The sequence below is a fragment of the Diadema antillarum genome, unplaced genomic scaffold, assembly GCF_040938485.1.
Source record: "Diadema antillarum isolate AM-2024a unplaced genomic scaffold, OU_Dant_1.0 scf00000141, whole genome shotgun sequence".
NCBI classification, from domain to species: Eukaryota; Metazoa; Echinodermata; class Echinoidea; order Diadematoida; family Diadematidae; genus Diadema; species Diadema antillarum.
In genome coordinates, this window is record NW_027271030.1 from 1,280,371 (window position 1) to 1,290,834 (window position 10,464).

A 10,464-nucleotide genomic window follows, 5' to 3' on the forward strand; every position below is an offset into this window, starting at 1 on the left:
TGAGTAGCTTAGTCATAATAAATGAATTTTTAACCAATTTGGCCTCGTTTTTATATCCCTATACTTCTGAATCGAAACTAACCGCTATACAAAGAAGAGCACTGTCTTCTGTATGTCAACAGGTGTTCTGTTGCAAACGATGTGCGCTTAGTCTTTATTCAAGGCAGCGAAGGGAACATCCAAAGGGTTATGATGTCCACAGCTGTCATGCGGTGCGCTTAGTCTTTATTCAAGACGGCGAAGGGAATATCCAAAGCTTATGATGCAGTGTATATCCCTTTATCTAAAAACAACAACAACAAAAAGCAATTCCTCGTGAATTTTGCCGTATTTTTCAATTATTCATCATTTTCCGGTGAAAACGCTAATACCACGCCAATGTCGCTTTATTTCCATCCAACAATGAAAGATAATGCAACAACAATGTTTCGGTACACTACAATACATTATGATAAATGATATTGTAAATGAACAGAGTGATTTTTGTTTAAAAGTGATGTATTTGTTGAGAGGGTAGTATAAAAACAACATAGATAATCCATTTTATTAGGAACTTTAGATATGATAACGGTACATTGTTTTGTTATGTTTTTCTTTTCTTTTTAGCAGTGTTTACCTGAATATTGTTGTTATTCAGGCCAAAAAAAACAACAACACACACACAAAAAAAAAAGACACCGAAACAATTGTCACATAGTTAGTCCATGGGCCAAGACCCGAAAAATGGGTTATTGGTACCACCTGAGGTGGCAAGTTCTAGTTGTGCATTATGAAATGGCATATATCTAAGGATTATTATTTTGCTATGATAGCATTTCCAGAGTAGTAGCTTAGTCATAGATTTCAGCCATTAACCCGACCAATACCAAAAAATTTTTTTTTGACGCTCTTTCACCAAATACAGGCAGAGTGCATGGTGACCTTTGATAATTTCAAGGTTTTTAAACCTATTCCTCTGAATTTTGGCACATATATTTAGCATACGATGCTCCCAAAAATAACACCATCAAAATTTCACCGGTTATATTAAAACAGAAGCACAGTGAAATGTAACAACTCACCTTGATCTCCTTGATCACCTTGATCTCCGGGACAACTCACCTTGATCTCCGGGGCGCTGTGGCATAGTGGATAAGATTCCCGACTCCCGATCGGAGGACCCGAGTTCGAATCCCGCCCAGTGCTTACGTCCTTGGACAAGATGTTTTTACCCACTATGTCCCACTCGACCCAGGTGTATAAATGGGTACCTGGCAATGCTAGGGTAATAATAATGGCAGGGCCCTCTGGTAGAGCAGTGGCAACACTGAAGAGGTTACCCTGGGTAAAGAAGACCTTATTATTATTATTATTATTATTATTATTATTATTATTATTATTATTATTATTACCATCATTCGTACTTCCAGCTGGTGATGGAGTTGCGTGGCATCAGATCTCTCTTTCTTTCTTCTCACCCCCTTCTTTTGTCTCTTTGACCTTCATTGTCCTGTCAATGTGTTCTTAATTTCTGCTACAATACTGCGTCTTTACATTATGTGACAATTGTTTCTGTGTGTGTGTGTGTGTGTTTTGCCTGATTAACAACAATATTCTGGTAAATATTCTGGTAAACACTGCTAAAAAAGAAAAAACAAAACAAAATACTGTACCGTTATCACATCTATAACTGTTTTGTACTGTTTTTATACTACCCTCTCAACAAATACATCAGCTTTAAACAAAAATTACTCTGTTCATTAACAATATTATTTATTATAGTGTATTGTAGTATATTGGTACATTGTTTTCGCATTATCTTTCATTGTTGGATGGAAATAAAGCGACATTGGCGTGGCATTAGCGTTTTCACTGTAGCGTTTTCAGCGGAAAATGACGAATAATTGAAAAATACGGCAAAATTCACGAGGAATTGCTTTTTGTTGTTGTTGTTTTTAGATAAAGGGATATACACTGTATCATAAGCTTTGGATATTCCCTTCGCCGTCTTGAATAAAGACTAAGCGCACCGCATGACAGCTGTGGACATTATAACCCTTTGGATGTTCCCTTCGCTGCCTTAAATAAAGACTAAGCGCACATCGTTTACAACATAACACCTGTGGACATATACAGAAGACAGTGCTCTTCTTTGTATAGCGGTTAGTTTCGATTCAGAAGTATAGGGATATAAAAACGAGACCAAATTGGTTAAAAATTCATTTATTATGACTAAGCTACTCATTTGGAAATGCTATCATAGCTTGATAAGCATATCTATGCCCGACAAACAAAATGACACCAAAAAGGTTTTGCCACCTCAGGTGGTACCAATATCTGGCCTGGCCCATGGACTAAGTAGTAGAAGCCATGATTTTTTATCATGGCTTCTACTAAAACACTGATCAAGTCAGTGCTTATTTACGTCGACGTAGGGCAACTTGTCAATCAGTTGCAATGAAAACATCTCGACGGAAGAATTTCATGAATTTGAATAATAGAGCAGTACCCGTTGCATGCTGTAAGCTAGTAAGGATTAGAACCAACACTTGCTGTCGCGCGGCGAAAGTTCGGTGGTCTAGTGGAGATGACGCCTGTGCGGTGGTCAGGAGGTCGCGGGTTCGAATCCTGTTCGAGTACGTACGCCCATGATTTTTTTTCATGGCTTCTACTGAAATACTGATCAATTCAGTGCTTATTTACGTCGACGTAGGGCAATTTGTCAATCAGTTGCAATGAAAACATCTCGACGGAAGAATTTCATGAATTTGAATTATTCCTTTTTATTTTCAAGAAAGAATATAAGCTTACAAAAAGAAAATACATATTCCAAATAACAGCATAAACACAGATCAGTTGTGAGACAAGATGCATGACATTTACATGGAATCAACGAAACTAAGCAATGACACTCATCGATGTGATATATGTTTTATGTTTTAGCTTTCAGGCGTGTGTATTTTCTATGTTTAATACAATCATAATCCTTATGATTATTTTTCTGGCTGTAGAATGGTGTACTGGGCTAAGTCATACACTATCCAGCGAAAAGCCATGAACGGGAGTACTTCGGTGGAAACCTTTTTTTACAACAGCGGAATGGACCAGTTGCAGGGATTGGAATATGACAGCGCAGGTATGATACAAATCAACCACAATGTATATAAATCTTTCTCTCTCTCTCTCTCTCTCTCTCTCTCTCTTTCAAATATTCATTTATTTCAGTAAATGAACAAATGCATAACTGAATGAATCCTTAAATGAAATCAGCTAGATACGTGTACGTACATACAGGTGTCTGTCTATGACTGTGCTCATGTGTCTGCATGTACGACAAAGTACTTTTTTCTTTCTTAATATATAGCTTCTGTGGCAGTCGAAAAAAAAGAAGAAATAACAAGCAATTCAGAGGCGGATCCAGAGGGGGTGCACCGGGCGCACCCCCTTTTTTTTATTACAACAAAATAAATAAATATTAAAAAAAATATGGGGGAAGTGTGCTGTGTAAAGGCGCCTACCATTTACGAAATTCCTGGATCCTTCCCTGCAATTATTGCACAAAACGGAGTCCAACAAAAGCTTTAGGCGGATGATTGTATCTTTATATTCGTCTGCAGTCAGTAACAAAGTTCTCACGGAGGTGAATACTTGGATCGTTTTGATTTCCACCCTCTCAGTTGTTGTCGACTTAGAATTATATCAGAGCAGGTTTATTAGGATCTCTGCATGCATTACTTGAAGCAGCCCACACAGGCTCAAATTTGGACACCAGAAGTTAGAATTCGTTGCATCAGTTTAACGTCATGACAATTGAGCGTCCGACGAGCATTTATCTTTTCTTTTAATTCAATCTTTGTTGCTTGCATCCTTCTCATTAATCTCAATACGGCTGTGTATGAAAAATATAGGAAATCGGCTTTTCTTCTGTGAAAGTCAACTCAACGCGGCAATGTACAAGTACGTGACTGATACCAACTCCACCGTCTTCACTAACTTGTCCGCTTATGTTGACACCAACGAGGGAGAAGATTTGTACGACGTGGCTATTTTTAGCGGGAAAATCTACTGGCTGTTCACGAAGAGCATCGGCATCCTGGCGGACCCAGCCGACGGCACTTACAACTACGCCCTCTGCGACCTACCGGAAGTGAATAACTTGCGGTCAATATCAGTTGCTAGCGTAACAGTGTAGAAAATGAAAGGGTGTCATGGACCTGTTTAAAAAAGAAAAAGGTATGCCATAAATTAAGACTCAATAATCATGATAATCACAGTTGTAAAATTCTGAAATGCTGGCAGCTGCCTATAATCGATGCCAACGTCACGCTATGATACCTGTGACTGAAACAATGACTCGTAGTTGCATTGTATTAGGGCATCCTTTATGATATTGGTTGTGAGGTGTCCTGTATATTATACGTTTCTCCAGAGAGAAAAATGCATGTATAAATAATGCTAAGAACAATGGAAAGTACCGGTCATCAGTACTAGTGTTGTATGAGTTTTGAAAACCTGTAGTTGTGATGCACAGGATGACACTTGCAGTAAAACTTTGCGGAAACATTAATTAGCCTGAATCTTATTACAGGCTTATATCAACAAACCTGGAGTCTCATTTATGCGAAAATAAACACACCACTTCTGTAAATGATATTTCACATGATATCTGCGACATACGCACACACATGCGAGCGAGCACCTACACTCATACACACGCCCGGACACGATACACTGGAGTAATGTGAAAGAGGGGAAGGTACAGGCGGATGTTAAAAATAGGTTATTTGTGACTAGCATACAGACACTTAGCACTAACAGTTCAGAGGTTCATCGTATAGGCGGGGCCTGAGAGTCCATTCTCCAGTGAGTTGTTTCCAGTGCAATGTGTAATTTCAGTGACAATTACACATGATATACACAATGAAGCTTTAGAATTTTGTCGTAGGCATGGTAGAAGAGGTTAAGTATCCTCTAAAACTGTGATATTCAGAGCGTTAAAGTGTTAACTTGTTAAATAAATTTATGGATATTAAAGTGTCAAAGTGCATCCAACAGCGATTGAAACATGCAATGCACAAAGCATGCAATGAGTAAAGTGATTGTTATGCGCATCCATGCATTAGTGATTACACTGTGCTGAAGGGGAAAGATGTAATAAATTGTATCAAATCAAATCAAATTGAACAAAATAAGATAGAAAAGAACAAACCAATAAAGCCATGAGATGTTTATGATGTAAGAGAATCTTGAGCGACATCACAAGAAAACCCCCGAATATACAACAATGAAAAACTTCAAAACAAATCCTAACTAATGATAAAACAACCACAACAATTTCTAACCAGTCTTGGATACTCAAGAGGCATCTTTGCTTGCGTGGCACACTTTAGATTTTGGTTTCAGTTGTATATTATCTCACAATTCAAAGATTTCCCACGAACACAGGAATACGAGTACATAAGCAAACGCCCAGATCGAGCTCTTATAGAAAGCATAGCGTATTCACTACTATATGGATTGCTTTTGATCTTGATCTTTGTTAGTTATTAGATTTTATACATGCAGGAATATAAGAAATTACCAGAAGCTTAACTACCACAGTTACTACTTCTACAACTGTTACAGCTACCAGTAGTATTATTATCAACAGATTACCCGTACTACAGTGCTAATTTTACCATTACTACTGCTACTATGACTTCTACTGCTACTACTCCTCCTACTCCTACAACAACAACAACAACAACAACAACAACAACAACAACAACAACAACAACTATACCACCATCACCACAATAACTACTACTACTACTACAAAATATTAGAACAATATTATTACTCCTACTCTTTCTACGACGCCCACTACTACTGCTACTATTGCTTTCACTACTGTTACTGAACGACAACAACTGCCGCTGGTAATAATAATGATAATAATAATGATAGTTATTATTAAGACAGAAACTGAAAGGCTCCAATGTGTACATCCACGAGGATCTCACGCAAGAGAGGAGCAACCTTGTCTACATGGCGAGGAAGCATGAGAAGGTGAAGAGAGTGTGGACTACCGATGGACGAATCTCAGTACTGACAAGGGATGACAAGAAGGTAAAAATCAGATCGATCAAAGATCTAGAAAAGCTCTAGAACTGGTGACAGAAAAATAGCATCTTATCACATGCATGATTTTTTCCAACGGGCCGGATATTTCCATGCATTTCATGTAATAGATCTGTAAAGTATGATCAAAATGCTCTTCAGTGTGTTAGATGTAACGAATGGATTCATTTGATGTGTTCGTCTGTAACTTACAACTTTTTTCAGTCAAATTCTGATTATATGTGTACTAAATGTTTAATGTTTGAACTTCCTTATAATGTTCCGGATGTAGATTTTGAACACAATGTTCTAGATGACAGTCATACAGAAATAGAAATAAGTGATCATGAACAGATTGTTAATGAGTTCAAAATAATTGGTGGAATAAGTATTGCACACTTGAATATTTGCTCTCTTCTGAAAAATATGGATGAAATTCGATTACTTCTGATTAAACTAGTATTGATATAATAACCTTTTGTGAAACTCGTCTTGATGAGTCAGTATCTGACTATGAAATATGTATTGATGGGTACAAGACAGTTCGTAATGACCGAAATCGAAATGGTGGGGGCGTTATTATCTACGTGCGCAGTTCTTTAGATTACGTGGCCCTTGAAGAGTATCATAATCGAGGCTTAGAGTTAGCGTGTATACAGGTAACTCTTAATAAACAAAAGCCTTTTATCCTAATGTCGTGGTATAGACCGCCAGATTCGTCTATCAATATATTTCATGGTCTTGAAAATATACTTCAGAGTGTTGAAGCTCGTTATTGTGATTATGTTCTGGTAGGAGATGTGAATTGTGATCTGTTAAACAAGAAACCCTCGTATCATACTTCTCGTATGCAAAGTATAGCAGAAGAATACTCATTAACTCAATGTGTTTCCATGGCAACGAGAGTAACAAAGCACTCTAAAACACTCATTGATCATGTTTATACATCAAAGAGTGAAAATATTTCACAATGCAAAGTCTTGCCTTTCAACCTAAGTGACCATGAAATGGTTCTTTTCTCATGGCGTAAGTGTAAACCGAAATCAGGTGGTAACCACTGTTATATTTCATCACGCAACATGAGAAAGCTTGATATTGAAAAATTTGTAAATGAATTAAATGACTCTTCAGTGGATGAAATATTACAAGAAACATCAACAGAGAAAGCATATCACATCTGGGTTCATAAACTAAGATCTCTGTTGGATAGGCATGCCCCAGTCAAAAAGAAAAGGCTTCGACAAAAGAGGTCACCTTGGATGACTAGTGGTGTCATGGCTTTGATAAGAGAAAGAGATAAGGCAAAACAGGCCGCTAAACGCATGAATAATGATTATGAGTGGCAGAAATATGGAAGTCTACGTAATTTGGTAACCTCATCTGTTAGAAAAGCTAAAAGGAAATATGTTATTGATAATATTAGGGAAAATGTGGGAAACTCCACCCTCATGTGGAAAGTCTTAAGAGAGCTTATACCGAGCGCTAAATCCTCTACGAAAGTTCATAAAATTACATATGATGGAAACGAGTATACAGGGTACAAAGATGTTGCAAATGCACTGAACAACCACTTTTCTAATTTGGTTTTGCGAAACAGAGAAAATGTACATTTTAAAAATGATCCTATGCAATATGTACCGAGAGCACGTACAACTTTTGAATTCACTTCGGTGTCAGCTGATGAGGTAAAGAAGTGTATTGATAAAACGCCCCGAAATAAGGCTACTGGGCTTGACACCATACCAGCTTGTATCCTACGGGACACTGTGTCAGTTATCCTTAAATCTTTTACCCACATAGTAAATTTGTCATTGAAAGATGGTGTTATCCCGAACGAGTGGAAGTGTGCTAAAATAACACCTCTATTCAAGGGTGGTGATACAACTGATCCCTCAAATTATAGGCCAATATCTGTTTTGCCTGTAGCTTCAAAGATTTTAGAAAAGTTGGTGTTTAAACAAGTATATGCTTATCTTAATGAAAATGATTTATTGACAAAAAAACAATATGGCTTTCGCCCAAAATTTTCTTCAGAAATGGCATTATTAAACCTCACTGAAAATGTAAATAAAGTTATAGATGTTGGACAAGTTGTTGTTGTGGTTACCCTCGATCTTTTAAAGGCTTTTGATATGGTATCCTTTGATATTTTGATTGAAAAATTACGATTTTTCGGATTTTGTGAGGATACTATACGCTGGTTTGTAAATTATTTCAGCCAAAGAAAACAACAAACTGTAATCAATGGTAATGTTTCAAAGGAGGGTGAGGTGCTCTGTGGGGTCCCTCAGGGAAGTATTTTGGGACCTTTGTTGTTCATCATGTATATGAATGATTTGCCTCGGGTAGTTAGAAATTGTCAAGTGTCGCTTTATGCGGATGATACCTGTATTTATTATGCATCCACTGATCCTATTGAACTTGAAAGAATTGTTAATGATGATTTACGTACCGTGCATGAATGGTTACTTCATAATAAGCTTATGTTGAATGTTAAAAAATGTAAATGTATGTTTATAGGTACTAAGCGTAATCGTAAAAAAATTGAAAATGTTAGTATAAGAATTAATGGTACTCAGTTAGAAAAGGTAAAAAGTTGTAAATATCTAGGTGTTATCATTGACTCAGAATTCTCTTGGAAACCACAGGTTGACAGCGTAAAAAGTAAAGTGTTACGTAATTTGTACGCTTTAAGAAGGGCAAGACCATACATTGACCAAGACACCGCATTAACCCTGTATAATACAATGATTCGTCCTCACTTTGAGTACTGTAACACCATCTGGATGAAACCAAATTCTGGTCACATAAAAAGACTGCAAATACTTCAGAACAGAGCCTTGCGAACTGTTCTGAAAGTGGATCATCGTCACAATAGACGAGATTTGTATGGGAGGCTGCCTATTGACTGCCTCAGTGCAAAAGTGAAAAAAGATCTTGTTGTTTTTATTTACAAGGTTTTGAATAACCTCTTGCCTGATTTTCTGACTTATCAAGTGAACGTAAAAGTATCTAATTACAATCTGAGGAACTCGGCATTTAAAGTATTGTTACCAAAACCAAAGACCAATTTCTGCAAAAGTAGTACTGTTTACATAGCAGCTCAATTATTCAATCAATTACCGGAAGCCACGAGAACATGTACAAGGTTAGCACAATTTCTGAAGGATATCGATTCTGTTTTCTTACTTGATTTATGAGTTTTTCTATTTCTGAGTAATATCTTCTTTTTTTTTAATCACTTCCTTTCCGAGATTTTTTTCTTCTTCTTACTGCATTCTACTGTCTGACTGTTTTGTAAAGAGTGTTGTGTATATATGTATTTTTTTTCATCTTTTTGTTTCGTTATACCGATTATTGTCTATGTATTATTCTATACGTTGATTGTACCACATTATGTTTTTTGTACAGTGTATATCATACGGACTTGCTGAAAAACAGCCTAACGGCTGAGTGCAAGTATGTTTTACCCGTGTTTAAAACAAACAAACAAACAAAACAAACAAGTTATCACACGGTTCACACGGGTAACAATAAAGTAACCTTATCTATCCCTGATAACCTCTTAGCTTAAGCACAATTACTTTCAGAGGGAAGTGATATTGCTGGAATTTAAAATTCAGCAGTAGAGAGGCTTTTCTGCCTTATAGTTAGCTAACTTCCAAAATATTTGTAAGTCGAGGAGATGCAACATGTGAGTTAACAATGGTTAAAGCAAAATCAGAAACCCCACGTGACCCGTGTTTATCTTTCAGTCTTACATCTCTCAACATAAAATGGTTCATTTTGATTTGCCAATGACGTTACAGGTACTAATAATACCTGTGAATAATGGACGAATCCTTAATATTTGTTTTGATTCAATCAAGTTCTTGAAGCAAAATCTCAAAGCCAATTTCTTATACTATTGTATTATGTTTAAAGGGGATGGCTACTAACTGAACAGTGGGAATCAGTGGGAATGCTAGGGGATGATTGTTCCAATTCTTATGGGATTCATTTAAGAGTACATTATATATCTATTGTTGTGTGAAAATCATTTGCTTCAGAACAGTCTCATATTCAAGTAATGTGCAGTTTAATGCCCCGTCACTGTACAGGCATGCTAACCTGGAAACATTAAACTGCACATTACTTGAATATGAGACCATTATGAAGTAAAAAGATTTCACCCAACAATAGATATATAATGTACTTTTAGATGAATCCCACAAGGATTGGAACAATCATCCCACTGCCTGGAAACATCGTTCGATCGGCGATCGTTAACGGGCCGTTAACGATCGCCCCGTCACTGTACAGGTATGCTAACCTGGAAACATTGAACTGCACATTACTTGAATATGAGACCATTCTGAAGCAAATAATTTTCACACAACATAGCTA